Raw genomic sequence first — 19,095 nt, 5'->3', positions numbered from 1 at the left:
ATCCCATAGCTGGGTTGCATAATATGTGACCTATCTAACTTTGGCATCTCTGAGAAATGTTAAAATTCAAGATAAAACATCATTAGAGTATGAAAGGGGGAGGGGAAGAGGTAGAGAGAATTTAGCAAGCCTGGTAAAATGGAGAGTCCTAGATTTCTAATTAGGAGTTCTAAGTTTGAAGCCTAGCTCTAAGACCTACTAGCTATATGACCAGGACAAATCCCTGTACCATCATTAACCTTAGAATCTATAAAGTGGGGATGATAATCTTTGGCTTACCTTTCTCTTATGTTACCATGAAGAAAGTAAGTGCCTTGTAAACTTTAAAGTGTTATAGAAACCAGCTTTTGAGATTACCTCTTCTCATAGGAAAATGGGGTACAAGGTAATTGTACCTGTAGAAGCTGGCAATAGGAGGTGGTTAATTAGTGCTAATTGAATGAATGAATGAAATTGAATGGTGCTTTTCTCCTTTTTTGGGGTGGGATGAGAAATAGGGGTCATTGAAAACCTCTTTGATTTTGCATGAGGGACCTTTTTCATAGGCTTTCTGAGTTCAGGGAAGTGTTGTCATAAGTCCCTCCAAGCCTTCCCAATAACCTATTTCTACAAGAAAACTAGTAGAACACTGCTTCTATGACACTTCCAGGTAATATATATGTAACAGGTTGGGGGTGGGGATAGATGTGTAAGGAGAGACCCACATATGGCAAGAGCTGTCATTGTCTAGTTCCTTACCCCATCCCCCACCCTTCTCTGGGGGAAACATTCATTCTTCCTAGGAAGGGAAGCAGGAGGTTGAGGCTGGAGGCCTCTCCTCTCCTCAGAAAGAGGAAGTATCAAGCTAAATGTATATGTATCTGCTCCCTTAAATATTGTTCATCTAGGGGACATGGTCACATTTAGTCTAATTTTTCTGATCACTTTTCCATTACTGGTGGAAAGGGATACCCCAAGCTCAATATCAATATCAATGACCCCTTTCCCACCAAGTATCAGTTCCACAATGAACACACATAGCAAATATCAAAGATATTCATTTATCCAAATCATAGCATAACAGAAAAAAGTGAAAGGGGAGATATATACCACAAAATACAAATAAAAGGATCTCTTCCACTGGGGAGTAAAGTACCTCAGCTCATCCAAAAGCAAGGTGGCAATTGGGACATGTTGGAGACTGCCAGTTTCTATCTTGTCTTCCCAGATTTTTCCTTCAACAACCTGAAATGTGGTCAGCCTTTCCTATCTTGTCTCTAAAAGATGGCAGCCATAAGCACATGAAGCAATTCACCCATTGAAGAGTCCTACAGAAGCCTTGAAGCTTGGAGAGTCCAAAAAGGACTGACCTTTGGAGAGTACCAAAGGGAACTGGCCAAGAAATGAAGCTCTCTTGGCTCTCACCAATTCTAGTACACCCCTCACGCAAAACAGGGCAGTCATTTCCACCAATAAGGAGACAGTCCTATACCAATGGGCTTTGGGACAGGGATTCTATTACTATATCTATATCTACATCTATTTATATTTTCTATCTCTAGATCTAGACATCTAAACGTAATCCCAAATTTCCTCCATGGTCTCTGTTCTGCACTTTAAAAGAAAACACAAGAGAAAAGAAGATTTAATCTGTAAAAGCACATAGCTCCAAAAAATAAAAACAGTATTTCTATTGGCCACTAGCAAGAGTGGTTGACTCTTCAATCAACCAGTCACTAGGAGCTCCCTTTGTTCCATCAACTTGGCTGGAGATGGAGGGGCTGACTCATCAATTTGATCAGAAACTAACAATGGCCTATACCAAGAAAGTTTCATGAGGTTGATTGAAATGAACAACTCTATCACAAAGGTTTAGAGGAGTGCTTCACTGGCACCCTGTACAACTCTATTCTATAGCACACAAAGGTATGAGATTATATAAAATTAATTGGGCTCTTTCCACCTAACACACACACATATATGTATTCATATATGTGTGTATATATGCATATACACACACACACACACACGTACTTATGTGTGTGTACATGGTGTGTGTATGTATAATATATATAAAGGTTGGTCAGTCAAACTACTCTTCCAAATGCCAGAATTGTAGGATTACCCATTCCTCTCCTCAGTCATAGAATATGGGAGCTCCTTGAGCTATAAACTAACAGCCCTGAACACTCTATGGAAGAGGAGGTAGAAAGAAGGAAATTTCAAATCAGGAAAATGCTATTCCTTTAAAATTTGTTTTATCTACAGGATCCAAGGACCTTCAAGTTCATGCAGAACATTGGGGCGGAGCATGCACTTTTTGATTCAACATCTAGTCAGTCTAAAAACAAATCAATAATCCAGTAAATTACAGAGCCAGGCACCACAAATGGATTGCTAACAGAGATATTCCTGACATCTAAAAAGGATCTCGCTTCAAAGAATTTTAATTATTTCATAAACAATGAATCAGTGCCTAAGTCTCTTCCAGGTTTTAAGTTGTCATCTCTCAAAGAGTTCTAAAAGCAGGGTGTTATATGGAATATAATGGAATGGAACGTAATGGAAAATGTTGGACTTATCTATGAGACAGGCATGAGGTAATCCTGCTTCAGACATCTATGTGATAGGTGACAAGTCATTTCATCTGTCAGTGCCTCAGTTTAACCATGTGTATAATAGCAATTTCACTACCTCCATCACAGGTTTGTCTTGAAGAAAGCATTTTACAAACCTTAAAATACTACACAAGAGCTAACTTTTATTATGATTAGGCATGAGAGGAAATTTTAAAGTAGAAGTTTTTCTTCAGTGCCTTCTACCCAGCCCTTCCACTCTCCTCAAACATCAAGCCAATTCTCATTAAGATTCCCTTCCCCTATGTTTTTCTCACCCTTTTCCCTTCATGCTGTCACTGGCTACCCATTGTAGTTGCCCATTTAGATGGTTGTGCAAATTGGATAGAGTTCTAGGCTTGCAGTCTAGGAAATATAGATTGGAATTCTTTTTCAGACCATTGGTCTTATAGCAGTGTTGCTCCTGACCAAGTAATGTAATCTCTCTCAGCATCAATTTCATTGTAAAGTGGGGTTAAATGTAATTGCATTTAACTCAGAAGGTTTTTGCAAAGACCAGATGATATAATATGTAAGTTATTTTGGAAACCTTCAAGTTCTATGCAAATGTTAGCTATTATTAGTCAGTAACACGAGCTAAAATGTCTTATTGGATGAGTGAGTAAATGAAGGAAGGAAAAATAATTTAAGTACCTTAAAACGAAGTGCTAAGGGTACAGAAACAAAAGCAGATACTGACCTGGCCCTCAAGAAGCTTACATTTTAATGAGGAAAAGAAAACATATCAGGGAAGGGAGGTGGTAGCCAAGGCAGGGTATTTTGAGCCTGAAAGTTTAGAGAATGGTGACTAGGGCAATGGGGATCATATATTGACACACATCATTCTAAACCAATGGAAGGGGCTGATTTGAACATGGTCCACAATTGTTCCAGAACTAGTGATGGGGAAATAAAGGGGAAGGGTGGCCAAATATTGGCAAAGAGGTTGGAGAAGAGGTGGTCGGAGAGGAAGGGCTGAAGCCTTTAGGGGGCTGACTTTCTGAAAGTGTTCCTGGACTCCTAGGAAGTCACGAATCATGAGACTTGGTAGATTAGCATTTTGATTATAAAGGGGTTGATGTGGGGATCCTGACTTGCTCACAGCTGTTTGTTTTTTTTTCCCCCAAAGAGTTCTTTAGATAAACAGTTACTAATAAGTTCTGAGGACAGGAACAGCTATTTATGTTACATATTAGTAGCCTTATAATCCGAAAGAAGAAACTCTTTAGAGTATTCCATTTTTGTCAACCATTCAAAAACCCATAACAGCAAAAAGCATGCCATAGTCAAAGATTCATCTTGTGCATCTTCTTTCTTCTTACCACTTTATTAATGATAAGACAAATCCTCTTAGGATGCATCTCTCCAGCTCCTTGCTAAGTTATTCCTTCTACGCACATAGTGGAAATTGTTCACTTGTTCAAAGACCTGTCAAAGTGAGGTTATGATTGGTGTACAAAGAGCACAAATAAGAGCTTCTCCTTTATTTTAAAGAATTTAGGTGCTAGAATGAAAGTAATGCTCTCAAACCTTTGCACCTTGCCACTTTTTAGCATTCATTCTTTTATAGTTAATGCCCACCAGCCAGGGCTTTTTTCCAGCCCTAAAAGGAATTTTCAGGAAACTCCTAAATTGCAGCCCTAGTGCTAAGTGGAAGGCAGGGAAATAACATAAGGATGAGAAAGAGAGGTGATTTACATTCCACCAGGATGTCTAGGCTTCCTACTTTGACAGGTTTACAGGTACTACTTTAATGGTCCATGTGTGGAGATTCTGGGCATGGTATATAACAACTCCAAAACATTGCAAACCATTCAGCCAGGCACCCGTGTCAACCACAAAAATGCAACCACGTCTTGGAGGAAAAACACAGTCACCAAAGGAAATCACAGCTGGCACTTAAATAATGTCTTTTGTTCAAGGATCTTAGAGTGCCTCTAAGTCATTATCACATTAATACTCATAATACTTCTTGTGATTACTGGCTCACAGGTGGAAAGCCTAAGACATTTAACTGTTCAATGTCTTAGAGGTATTTTTAAAACTTTCCTAATGTAATATGGAGATTTTAAACAAACCTCACTTTGGGAAATAATTCAAATGATAACTTAGCTTCAGTTCCTTTTCCCTACCTGCCACACAAATAAACACCACACACACACACACACACACACACACACACACACACACACACACAGAGGAAATCACATTACAAAAGAGCCCATTTCCCTAATTTTGACCTTATAAATATGAAATTAAAATTTACCGAGACATGAGTAGCTGTTTGCATGATGTTTTAAGCCTTAAAAATGCCTCTCAAAAATTTCATTATTTTTTATTTAAATATCTAATACAAAAACATTAGCTTTTAATATTTTTGTAGGTTGACAAGCAGGTAAGTTCTTCCTAACTTGTAATTATGTTAATAAGGAGTATAATCTCTACTTGTAATTTCAGCAGTTACACATGCATAGTTTCCAACCCAGGGCAGAGAAATGCGGAATATTAGGACTAGAAGGGATATTACAGAAATTCATCCCAAATCCTGAGGTAAGTCTTTTATAAGAAACTCTTTAAAATACGTTTAAGAAAGACCTAACTAAATGATACCCACAGATTCTCCTAAATCTGTAAATAGATTTAGTTCATTAAAGAATCATATTCTTTCTTTAGAATTTTGCAAGGATTAGAAAGAAGGTCCCTGGCTCCCTAGATTGTCACCCTAGGGGTATGTGTAGGAAAGTATCAGACAATAGGAACATTGTGCTTTTGTTTCTATCCTACAACATGCTAAGGAGCTTTGTGTCATTTCCATATTTAATATTCAAATCATATATTATTTCATCCAAGTCCCTGATAAAAGTATTCAATATTTCAGGGCCAAGAACAGATCCTTGTGGTGTACAACTAGAAACCTATATTCAGATTTATATTAATCCATTAATCACTACTCTTTACTTAGCTCTTCTAACATATTCTGAGTTCAGTTAGCCATATTATTTTGTAGCTCACATCCTTTCTTCTCCAAAAGGATACAATAAAACTGTGCCAAATGTGTTGCTGAAATTTACTATTCTTGCAATTTCCCCTAATCAACAAAATCCTAGTAACCCTGTCAATAAAAGAAATTGAAATAATCTGACACATTCTTGATCAATCCAGGATGGCTTTGTGATCACCACTGCCCTTTCTATATGTTAATAAAAAGATACATTTAATCCATCAATCAACCATTAATCATTTTTTAAAGACCTACTATGTTTCAGATGCTTCAAGCACAAAGAGAAATGAAACAGGCATGCAGTAATAGACTCTAGAATCTCATCAAGAATTTAAGTCAAAGTCATTGGTCTACACATATAAGATTCAACCTTTTCCCTTTTTGGAAGATAAGGGTTTTTTATTTGTTAGTTTTGTTTTTGCATGTCTCTAATTTTCCATTCCCTCTTCCATTATCTATTAAATTTTTCAAAAACAGATAATAGGTCATAAATGCTAGTCATCAGCTCTTGCTAGCCTCACACGGAGGTTATTTAGGCCTTATGACTTGAATACATTCCCCTTCTTGGTAGAGAAATAAGTGCAAGATCTTTCTACATGGGTAGTTCTGCTTTCATTTTTTTCCTATCTGGTGCTATCCTGTAAAGGCGTCTGCCTGTCAGTTGTTTTACCAAGTTGTTTTACTTTGAGACCACAGTGGCTGCCTCCATTGGGATGCTACCAATGTGCAGGGGGGAAAAACTATGTACTGTAGGGCATGAAGGTAGAGGATGAATCCAGAATCCAGACCTCCTACTAAGTAGAACCCAGGGGGTCTATCTCAATTGAATTTACAGACAAACCTAGACTCCTTCAGATCCCCTGAATCCCTAGGAGAAGCTTTAATTGGCAATAGGAAAACACTGAACTTTGAGTCAGAAGCCTGGTTTTCAAATTCTGCCTCTAAGAAGTGCCGTTCATTGCACTTTGCATCTGCTGCTCTTCCTGCTTTCAGCTCTATGGAACAAGATGCTCTTTCCAATACAATAAGCTCATCACTTCTAAACTTACCACCATTCTGTTAATTCAAGATTGGATTGTCTTGATTGATTCAGCCTCCTCTCCCCTCTGATTCGAGGGCTGGAAGATAGAGGACTAAACTTTTGCCACTGCCTTCCTTTATAAAGGGCAGAAACTGAAGTCAGCTCACTCCATTTGGTATGTGCTGCCCTGCGGGATTACAGCTCCACAGAAAAGCTTTTCTCTCTCCAAGTATCTATCTTAGTATAGTGCCTGGCACATGTTTGGTCATCTCTGACTCTTCAAGTCCATGGTGTTTTCTTGGAAAAGATACGAGAATGGTTTGCCATTTCCTTCTCCAGTGTTTCCCCACTCTTTACAGATGAGGAACTGAGGCAAATACAGGTTAAGTGACTTGCTCAGGTTCACACAGGTAGTAAGTGTCTGAGGTGAGATTTGAACTCAGACCTTCCCAATTTCAAGCATGATGATCTATCTACTGTACCATCTAGCTGCACCTAACTAGCACATAGTAGGGGCATAATAAACATTTAATTGATTGAATTGGTGCTTATTTTCTATATATTCTTGGTCAAATAGGTTAATCTCCCTGGGCTTTAGCATCCTTGGCTATAAAGTGAAGGGGTTGAACTAGATGGTGTCTGCTCTAAATCTATGATCTTATGACCCGGGCTTCAAATCCTGCCTCTAATGTTTGCTGTCTGTTTGACCTTGACCAAACCATTTAACCTCATTTGCAAATTTTCAAGCTTTTCGAACCTATAATTCCTTCTCAGAGACTATAGTGTGAGTATTGGTCTGTTGTCGATAGCTTTCAGGAGAAAAAAAAATACAGAGATTAAGCATAGTATTTGATGGTTTCATGTGAGAGAATATGGTCCTTATAGCTATGCTGAGGTGTCTCCTTCACTGAAGGATAAGGTAAGTCCGAATGTGGGTTGAAGGTTGATGAGCATCACTTGACTTCATGAAATTACCTCTCCTCTTTCTCTGACCAATGACAGTTTTGAGAGTTTGAATAAGGTAAGCAGCAGGTGTGGCTAGTGATATGTAAAGGTATTAGGAGACACACAGTGCTGGTCCGGCTGACAGGTACAAAGTTTGGAACGATACACCCGTATAAAACAGTGAGTCACCAGGTTGTCTACAGCCATAAGAGCTGCCCACAAGAAGAAGCACTCTATGTAGCAGGAAAACCTTCACATTTCACTGTATAAAAGTTAGGGACAGATGCAAATGATATTCGATGAAAAAAAGTTATTCTAGATGTAGCTGGGGGCACCATGGATAGAGATCTGAGCCTAGAGTTGGAAAGATCTGAGTTCAAATCTGGCCTCAGACACTTATTAGCTACATGACCCTGAGCAAGTCACTTAATCCTGTTTACCTCAGTTTCCTCATCTGTAAAATGAGCTAGAGAAGGGAATGACAAACAACTTCAGTATCTTTGCCAAGAAAACCCTAAATGGAGTTATGAAGAGTTGGACACAATGGAACAATAACAATCATGTGTGGAAGACAAACATTTTTGATTGGCTATGGATCCAGAACTTGGATTCCTTAAAAAATCATTAATCAGTCATAGCCTTGCTTTTGGTTGCATTTTTCTGGCCTGTGTGTTTAGCAAGGGAGATGTTACTATAAAGGGAGGAGTCTCAGACCATTTTTATGTGTGGCCTTTGAATATAAGTCTTTATTCTTTGCCTCTTTGAGTTTATTCCTTCCTGTTTTAAGTGAAGGAGATTAGAAATGGCTATTACCTTGTGGGCTTCAAAAAGTCAGAAGAGCAAACTACTAGAAATCCAAAAGTGTAGTGCACACCAATATGTGCCTAAAGCTAGATACTGAGAAACAAAATTCTGAATGTTCTATCTGGTTCAGTCTGGCAGAGATGTGGACTCATCCAATTATCTACTATACCTCATTTGGAAATGAAATTGGGCCAAATGCTATGTAGAAATTGTTAAATCTGAGCCCATTCTCCTAGGGTCCAAGGTGGTATAGAGAATAGCATGCCACTAGATGTTCAGGGCAAATATTTACGTTTCTCTTCTTGCTATACCTTCAGAGTAAATATCGCTCTGTAAAAGCTCATTGATGTTAATTGGGTGAATGGAGTTGGGGCTCTTACCAGCGGCAGCTGAAACTGGGTTCATGGTGATGACATAAGAGCAAAAGCCCAACCCTTCAAGGAAAAAGAAAATCAGGAGGATGAGTTCATGTCTTAATAAAGTTTGTAAAGCGCTTTACTTATGCCATTTAATTTGATCCTCACCATAGCCCTAGGAGATAGCTGCTATTATTGTTCCCATTTTACAGTTGAGGAAAACAAGGCAGAGTTTAAGTGAGTTGTCCAGGGTGACAGAGCTAGTAAGTTTTTGAAGCTAGGTTTGAACTCGAGTTTTGCAGATTCCAGATCAGAATTTTGTACAGTGTGACACCTACCTGCCTCCCAATAGAACCCTGATGGGGAGATGAAGCCAGTATTGCTCTGGCAGAAGGAATTCAGAGTATTCCTAACCTTTATAATTTCTGATTAACTTACCTTGTTTTAGAGTTCCTGAATTTATATATTCTCTTCTCATGTGAATAAATCCCAGAAAATCAAATTGCACTTGCACACATGCACACCACATGTATGAACACATAACAGGTATGAGAAGGTTAAGATGGGTCAGATATCAGGCACTGTCATCCACTTATAAAGACAACAGCAAAAGATAAAAGAAAGGTAGTCACCTAAAGGGCTGGGAAGATTTCTGGTCCTAAGGAACTAAGCAAGCCTAGAGGCTCTGGTACCTCAAATTATGTTTCAAAGATCACGGAAAGTTTAAGAGACAGTGAAAAAGAAAGTCCTGACACCAAGGGCAGAGTTCCAAGGAGAAACAGCAATCTTTTAGAGACTGCAAAGGTCAGCAAGTTCTGAGATCCAAGGCCTTCTCCACACATTATGAAAGTGATGTGTAATCTTAAAAAACACATTTAAGCTATTGTTATTACTATTTTCAAAGGCTGCTGGCAAAATAATAATAATAATTCACACAAAGGAATTCCTACTCTTCTATGAAACTAACTCCAACTATCAAAATAAATGATGTATAAGGTCATAAACAATTGTTTTTTATCCAAAAGGTTAAGAAGAGATCCAAAAATTATGCCATGAGGGCTATAAAAGTGTGCATACTCTTTGACCCAGCAATAGCACTTCTAGGGCTGTATCCCAAAGAGATCATACAAATGCAAAAAGGACCCACATGTACAAGAATAGAGCAGCTCTTTCTGCGAAGGCGAATAATTGGAAGTTGATGCCCATCAGTTGGAGAATGGCTGAACAAGTTGTGCTATATGAATGTAATGGAATATTATTGTTCTATTAGAAATGATGAGCAAGCAGGCTTCAGAAAAACATGCAAAGACTTATATGGACTGATGCTGAGTGAAGTGAGCAGAACCAGGAGAACTTTGTACACCATACAAAGTAACAGCCACGTTGTATGATAACTAATGTTGATAGACTTAGTTCTTCTCAGCAATGCAAGGATCTAAGACATCTCCAAAAGTCTCATGGTGGAAAATGCTATTCATATCCAGAGAAAGAACTATGGAGTCTGAATGCAGATCAAAGCATACTATTTGCTCTTTTTCACCCTTCTGTTTTGTTTTGTTTCTTCTATTTTGTGATTCCCCCATTGGTTCTAATTCTTATTACAACATGACTAATGTGAAAATATGTTTAATCAGAATGTATATGTAGAGTCTCTATCAGATTGTATGCCATCTTGGGGAGGGAGGAGAGGAGGGAAGAGGAGAAATTTGAAAACTCAAAAGCTTATGGAAGTGAATGTTGAAAACTAAAAATAAATTAATTAAAAAAGAAAAAAGAAAATACTAAAAAGTACACAAGTATATTTAGAAGCAAGTTGATTTTTATTCATTTATGAGAGAATATTGAGCTATTAAGTATTGTATAATTATTTCTTAATATACCACGGAATTAACTGTAAGACCAACATAAAAGTCCAAATTGTCTAAATGCAGTAATTACAAAGCCCACACTTAAGCTGAATTTTTTCCTTTATTAGATAAATTGTACCTACCAAAAATAATTTTTTTTCTATGTACAAGATGGAATAAAATCATATTTATTTGAAGACTTTTTCAATTCAATTTAACAGCCATTGATTTAATCCCTACTAGGTGCAAGGCTCAGCGAAGGTTATTCCAATACTTCAGTAATCCAATGACTTGATAATTTCATCAGTGCTGTTATATCCTGCAGTGAAGCAGATAACAACCCATCTATATGTGCTTCTCCAGTCTAACTGTCATCCAGGCCCTCCCCTAAAGTTTTTACAAAGGCCCTACCCAACATGGTACAAGTATACCAATAGAGCATGTAGGCTGGGTATATTTGCCTTGTTTTCATAATGTGACCAAACATTTTTCTCTCTTGAATATTTATCTGATTATATTCTCTATATCATTTTTTCCCTATTTGCCCAAATTTCAGCTTGCACTTTTCCCAAGGTCCTTGCATGCAGATATCAGTAGCATGCCCTTGCCCCTGACTAAATTAGGCCCTTCCCAGTGCTGCCATCACTCCTGTGGAGTAGCTGAGATTACCTTGAATTTGAAATACTGAAAGTGGATAGAAAAAGATGTTAGCTATGTATACTATTAAATGTGTTGTGGGTTATGATGCTGTTGGTAAGACATGTCTTATGATTTCATATAAAACAGAACTATTTCCATGCAAATGTGTTCCAAAGGTATTTAACTATGAAGTCACAGTTGTAATTGGTCTACAACCATATATTGTTGGCCTGTTTGATACTTCAGAATGGAAAATTTATGAGAGATCACATCATTTCAGTTTATCCACAGACAGATGTGCTTTTTGTCTGTTTTTCCATGGTATCCCCATCCTCATTAGAAAATATGAAAGAAAAGTGGGTACTAGAGTTATTGTCCAAAGACACTTTTCTTGCTTGTTGGGACCTAAATTGATCTCAGAGACGACCTTTCTATTATTGAGAGACTTGCCAAGACAACAAAGAAGCCCATCACTCCAGAGACTGCCAAAAAGCTGGACTTGGACCTGAAGGCTGTCAAGTACATGGAGTGTTATGTGCTCACAAGCAAAGGCCTAAAGTCTGTATTTGAATAGGCCATAGAGGACACCCTAGAGCTTCAAAGATGGAAGGAGAACCACAGGTGTGTGCTGTTGCAAACAACCCTCCAGAGCCCCCTTCTGCAAAGCTGGTGTCTGCATCATCCTAGAAGTAACGTTTAAATTAAACTAAAGAAAAATTAAAATTTGTCTTTTCAATAGTCACTAGTGTCCTTCATCCACCTATGCACTCTTTGGATATAATAAGGACTATCAGGGCCCCCAGTTTCCCTCCTAACTCAATTTCAATGCTAGTTAATTTTGAGTAATTATGTGTGCAGAAAACTGATCAGTAATAGGTTTTTTGTTTGTTTTTGTTGCTGGATTGCTTACTGTTTCTATTTTTCGTTTATCTAGAAAGTAAGGAATGCTTGTGATGACTCTGTAACAGACTAATTTTTTTTATTAAAATTATTAAAGATTGTCCTTGGTGCCAACCTGGCAAGTAATCTGGGACTTTTTAGGTTGTTGTTGTTGTTATTTGGGGGAAGGAGTAGTATTCCATTTTTGGGGGGGTAGGGGTGGTATTGCATTTTTGTTGGGTTTTTTTGTTTGTTTGTTTTTGAGGGAGATAGTGTTTTGTTTTGGTTTTTTTAATTCTATTAACCAGTAGATATCCCCCCACCAAATTAGGCAATAGATACTTTTTTATTTTATTTTCCTCTTTGAAGTGAGACTAGTTTGGAGTGGGGAGGGAAGAGGTTGGATTCTACTTCCCAGATCTGTTTCAGGAAACAAATATTGACTTCCTGGTGCTCTTTTAGGAAGGTAAATAGCAAATGTTCCCCATCAGTAATTTTACTCCTTTTTGAAAGTTGTCTCTTTGTTCCCCACTCAGAGTAGGTCCAGTGTTGAGTGATGCCATACCAATGGATGAAGTATGTATTACCCCTTTCCCTTCCTCCTTTTATGGGTTGCACTGTATTCTTAAAAACAACACTGAGAATATTTGCCAGTTGCTGCTGACATTCTATGGTCTATCGGGTCACGAAGAGTCTGAATACCAAGCGGATGGTCAACAGAATTCCCTTTATCTGTCTCTTGTACATAAGAAACCCTAGAGCCAGAGTTTGAGATTCTAAATAATGGAAAAAAAGTCTTACTGAAGACTGGTATTAATAGGTATTTTATCAAACCTGTCGGTTTAATTTTATCAAAACTGTTGGTTTGCAGTTTCCAGCTTTTTAAATATCTAGCAAATCTTATTCATATTTTCAAAATCCTAATACCTATAAATTCATTAGTGTTGAACCAATGCTTTTCTCATGTCTCAATTCTTTATATACACATTCTTCTCAGATGTATTAAACAAACAAAAATCTTTGCAAACCTGCCTAAAGGTTATTATTTCTTCCCCTCTCCCCTGCTTCTTACTTCTAAGTTTATTTAGATATGGGAACTTTACTGTCTCAGGCATCAATTTTTAGCATTGAATACAAGAGGTAAAATTGTATTTAAAAAAAAGAATTTGAGCATAATTCTCCTGTGAAGGATAATATGTTATAGTTTGTATACTATAATACAGTAGGCAAAAACATATATGTGTGTGTGTGTGTGTGTGTGTGTGTGTGTGTGTGTGAGAGAGAGAGTATATATATAGATATTCATATAAATTATTAATATCATCCTCAGCTTCTAGTAATTCCATTAAAATCCATTGCCTATAGTATGTAATTAATAATGCTTGTTAGATGGAAGTGAATTGAAGAGAATGTGATTTCTGCCTTGAAAGAGTTTATAATATATCATGGGAGGTGTAGGCTAGGTCACCATGATGCAGACCCCACTAGCTTGAGTTTATTGCCCTTGTCCTGGTTGTTTGACCTGAAATCCATGTATGAGACCTTCTAATGCTAGAATAATATATAAGGAATATAAAAAACCACCCTAAATATTGGGCTTCTTGGGCCCCAGTGAACTTCCCTGGATGCAGCTTTTATTTGGAAGTCATACAAATACATCTTTACAAGAGATGGCATAGTTGTCCTTACTTGTGTTATGGCTTAGTAAAAGTGATTGTTTATGGTGTCTGCAGGTTCTGAGTTTTCCACTGAAGCAGATAAAATAAAGCAACCTGGACAAAGAGAAGGCCAAAAACAAAAATGTAGAGTGAGAAAGAGCATAGAAGGTTCAAGCAGACATAAATCATGGAGTTAGAGGTTTAGACTTTCTCAAAGAAAACAATGCCTATGCCAGCTCACTCTTGAAAATAAAATTCACCTAATATAATCTAAAAGGATTTCTCTGTACACAATTCTTTACATATTTAGGGTACAAATGAGGCCATGTAATTTGAAATTGTTTAAGATGTTCTCACAGTATTGGAAAGAAACTGATGTTTTCCATCAATTTTTGCTGTAATGATATTTAAATTCAATCCAATAAGCTTTCAGAATTGAGGTTGGCCCTTTTTCTTTCAATGAACTCCTGGTCTCTCAATTAGTGTTAGCCATTCTTGCTTCATACTGTCTCCCTAATCCTTTCCTTTTCATTCTTACCACCCAATTCTGGATCTTGCTAAATTCATCTTCCTAGAACACTACTCAGAAACACTCCCTCCCTACCTCATTGCTATGAAACATCAATGAGATCTTTTTTTTTTTTTTCAGGGGGGAGGATAAAAGGAAAGTTAACCAGTTTCTCCTAGTGGAGAAACTCCCTCAAATGATGTCAGTAGGTCTTCTAAAGTTGCTTGGAGAGCTAAGGGATTAGATGACTTGCTGGTAATCACACATCTGTTTCATAGGCAATTAGGTGGTCACAGTGAATAGAGTATGGGGCCTGGAATCAGGAACATTCATCTTCCTCAGTTCAAATCCATCCTCAGACACTTAGTAGCTGTGTGACCCTGGGCAAGTCACTTCACTCTGTTTGTCTCAGTTCCCCCATTTGTAAAAGGAGCTGGAGAAGGAAATGGCAAATTACTCCGGGATCTTTGTCAAGACAATTCCAAATGGGGTCACAAAGAGTCAGACATGACTGAAACAACTCAACAACAAAAATATGTTTCACAAGCAGGACTTGAACCTATGTCTTCCTAATTATAAGGCTTGCTTTCCCAGTCCTCTTAGATATTACACCCCCTTAAGCTTCTTCCCCCATCCATGCCCTACCCCTCAATGCACATACACATACTCTGCATTCCAGTGACACTGGCCTCCTTCCTGTTCCAAGAACAAGTCATTCCAACTGCAGACTGAGTGCATTTTTTTTCTGGCTATCCCCTCAAGCATGTCTCCTAACTTCTTTGGCTTCATTCAAGTTCCAAATATTAAATCCTGTATTCTACAACAAGCTTTCTCTGATCCTTCTCAACTCTAGTGTCTTCCATTTGTTAATTATTTACAATTTATCCTGTATATAACTATACCTAGTTATACTGTTTACACAGTTGTTTGCAAGCTTTCTCCTCTATTAGATTCTGTGCTTCTTAAGAACAGAGACCATCCTTCATGTTTTTTTTTTGTTTTGTTCTGTTTTGTAACCCCAGCACTTAACACATAGTAGGTAATTAATAAATACTTACTGACTTGCACATTATCAACAACACCAATTAAAATGTGTAGTTTTGCAAAGCATTTTCTAAATAATTTATCTCATTTGATTCTTATAACCCATGAAGTAGGTACTATTATATCCCCATTTGATACACAAAAACACTGAGGCTGAGAAAATAGATCACTTGCCTAGAATTCACAGAGCCAAGTATAGAACTGATACAGAAATCCATGTCTTCTGACTCCAAGAACAGTGGTCTTGCCATCATGTCACATTATCAGCAATGAGATGGGAAAGAAGATATAATTTAGAAGATTAGATTGGTACGCTGGGGACAGGATTGCAGCTCAGATATTCCTGTTTCCAAATCTGGCATTGTACTATGCCATATATAAGATAAAATGTGGTGAAAGGCAGGGTTTTGTAATAAGAAGGAAACCTGGAGATCATCTAGCCCAACACTTTCAGAAGAAACTGAGGCCCAGAGATTTGAAGTGGCTTGCTCCACATTAAGGGGATCTTGGGGCAGGGCCAGCACTTGATTCCAGGTCTCCCGACTCCTGATTCAGTGCCCTTCCCACTGTACCATGCTACCTATTATTTTTATCAATGCTTTAGAAACAACTCCCTGAAGTACTCAGTATGCAAGGCTCAGTTCAGGAATGGTTATTGATACCTAGAAATGTTCGTGAGCAGCATTACAGACTTATTTGGCACCCCTAGTCAAGTATCCTGCCTGCACTTCAGATTCAATTCAATCAACATTCAGAACTCTTTAAAAGTGAAGGAGCAACAATGGCAAGCTCCCTTGAAGCTCCAAGTCTCTGATTCTTTGATTTCTTTTTTATTTTGTCAGCAAATTACATTTTCTCTGTTTTTGTGTACTCTGAGTGCCTCAGACTTTCATGTCACCCTCCCTAGTCTCAAATGAATCCTCTACAAAATGCAAGCCTTCCTGTGGTTCTTATGTCTTCCTATATCAAAATATTAAACCTATGTTATTATTGTTGTTTTAATGATGACCAAGAGAAAGACAAGAATGCCAAGATTTCTTCCACATTTCCATTAGAGAAATAATAGTTTACATTTAAATAGTGCTTTCAAGGTAACTACAAAGGATTTTATGTGTATTATCACATTCTGGCTTCAAAATCACTGTGAATGAGATTCTGTAAGTATTAACATTTCAATTTTATAGGCAAATCAGTAAATAGGCAAGGATTTATTAAGAGCCTACTATGTGCTAGGCACTGCTCTAGAAAATGGGAATTCAAATGCAACAAAATTGTCCCTGACTTCAATGAGCTTATGTTCTGACAGGAGAAACCTACACATGTATAGGTGTATGTGTGTGTATTTGTGTGGAGAGAGAGAGGGAGAGGGGGAGAAAGAGAGAGAGAGAAAGAGAGAGAGAGACAGAGAGAGAGAGAGAGAGAGAGAGAGAGAGAGAGAAGAGAGAGAGAGAAGAGAGAGAGAGAGAGAGAGAGAGAGAGAGAGAATAAAGTAAATGCAAGTTAATGGAGGGCAAGGGTAGGGAGCAGGGTGGAGCAGCTAGTCATCAAGAAAGATTTCATATATAAAGTGGGGTTTGAGCTAAGAGTGCTGAAGGAAACTAGTGATTCTAAAAGGAGAGAGGAAGAGGAAATGCATGCCAAACATAAGCCAATAAAAAGATAAGGAAACTAAAATATAGACCAATGGCTTTGTCCATGTTCATAGAACTTTTAAGTAGCAGATTTTGGCTTCTTTTGACTCCTCATCTGAAGCCTGTTCCAGAATACCACATTGCCTGTGGAAATTTCAATGCCTAGTAGACCGAGGTTAAACATAGCATGACACATTTCATTACATAGGATGATTTCTGTTTAGTTAACTCCACTGATATTATAATTGAATTTTCAAAGCATTCTTGTTTTATATAAACCATAGGACTATTTGGTGTTCAAAAAGATAGAGAGACAGATAATATAAAAGAAACAACAATGGTTTTAGAATCAGATTATCTAAGTGTGAGTTTTAACCCTGATATTTTGTATCTCTTTGATCATGGGCAAATCATTTAATCTCTGTGGGACTCAGTTTATTTAACTGTAAAGTACAGGATAGTAGGAAAATGCCTACTTTAGGAAGATTTATGAAGAAAATGCTTGTAAATTATTGTGTTATAGGATGAGATGAATTTAAAACTGGGGAAGTATTTTACAGCAAAATGTGAGTTATTATTAGCATAATGCTAAAAACCTTAAGGCAGTTTGAGAAATAATATGACTGGTTTACAAACTTTTCCCCCCATTGATAGCATATGTATGATAATAAGAGACTTGCATTTAGCAAAATCTATTCTTTCTTCCTTCCAAAATGAACTTCTTCGGGGATGAGAGAAGGGGACAGAGATAGAAGAGAGGACAGACTAGAGGAAGGGTTATTCAGAATGCATGCCATCTTGGAGTGGGGGGAAGAGGAAGACGAGGTGAAAATTTGGAACTCAAAAACTTGTGGAAGTGAATGTTGAAAGCCAAAAATAAATAAATTTATATTTAAAAAAAAAAAAAGAAATGATGAGCAAGTGGGCTTCAGAAAAACCTGGAAAGACTTGTATGGGTTTATGGTGACTAAAATGAGCAGAACCAGGAAAACATTGTACACAGTAACAGCCATGTTGTGTGATGACTACCTTTGATAGACTAAGCTCTTCTCAGTAATGCAAGGATCTAAGACATCTCCAAAAGTCTCATGATAGAGAATGCTATCCACATCTAGAGAAAGAACTATGGAGTTTGAAGCAGATCAAAGGATAGTATTTACTCTTTTTTTCTTCTGTTTTATTTTGTTTCTTCTTTCTTGTGGTTCCTCCTATGGGTTCTAATTTTTCTTTACAACATGTCTAATATGAAAATATGTTTACTAGGAATGTATATGTAGAGCTTATATCAAATTGTATGCTGTCTTGGGGAGGGAGGGGGAGAAAAATTTAAAACTCAAAAGCTTATGGAAGTTATTGTTGGAAACTAAAAATAAATGAATGAACTTAAAAAAAAGAAAAAAAAGAACTTCTTCCACATCTATGTTACTGCTCTTTAACAGATGTGTGGAAGAAAGACCTGCAAATAAAACTATACATAACAAACTATTGCAGAATTATTCAACAAATTTCATTAAAATGGCATTGTTTCCCACGAACTTTAGCTATAAGAAAGTTCTTCTTAATACTTAAATTAAATCTCTTAGGTAAAATTTCCTCATTACCTCATCAGACAAGAACATTGGACTTCCATTCAATAAGACTGGCTGCTAGTTCTCACTGCCATTTTGTCTGCACTCCATTCTCCTCACCTCTACTCTTTCATTTCCCATCGCTATGTTACAGAATACCTAGTTACCCTTGTTGAAATCATGTTCTCCATCCTCTGACTGCTCTCTTATTCTCACCATCCTCAACCCCCACCCCAACCCTACACACACACACACGCACACACACACACACACACACACACACACACATGCTAAAGCTATCCAGTTCTTCCATTGTGTTCTCTGGAATTCCTTCTCCATAGGCAACAAATTAGACTTTCTCTTAACTTTTTTCCTTACTTGTTCTCTCCATATTTTTGTACTCAGTGAGACCTGGAGCCATCTTGATGACATAGCTTGCCTGGCTACCTTTTCAAGCACTGTTTTTACTTTCATTCATTCTCCCAGACACATTAGTCTTGGTAGGAGAGTTAGAAATGTTCCCCATTGCCACTCTCAGGCTTTTTCTCTACCACCATCACTCAGTAACCTCTCTTTTTTTGAGGTTCACTCGATATGTAT

The 19,095-nt window shown here is 37.6% G+C and overlaps 1 pseudogene; it reads left to right on the top strand.

The window, feature by feature from the left end:
• Positions 1–11,281: 11,281 nt before the first annotated feature.
• Positions 11,282–11,907, top strand: LOC110201699 (cell division control protein 42 homolog pseudogene; annotated as a pseudogene).
• Positions 11,908–19,095: the final 7,188 nt, after the last annotated feature.

This window comes from Phascolarctos cinereus, unplaced genomic scaffold (genome assembly GCF_003287225.1).
Source record: "Phascolarctos cinereus isolate Bilbo 61053 unplaced genomic scaffold, phaCin_HiC Scaffold_726;HRSCAF=1367, whole genome shotgun sequence".
NCBI classification, from domain to species: Eukaryota; Metazoa; Chordata; class Mammalia; order Diprotodontia; family Phascolarctidae; genus Phascolarctos; species Phascolarctos cinereus.
The sequence above is the reverse complement of the archived record's forward strand: the minus strand, read 5'-3'. Positions and strand labels throughout refer to the sequence as shown.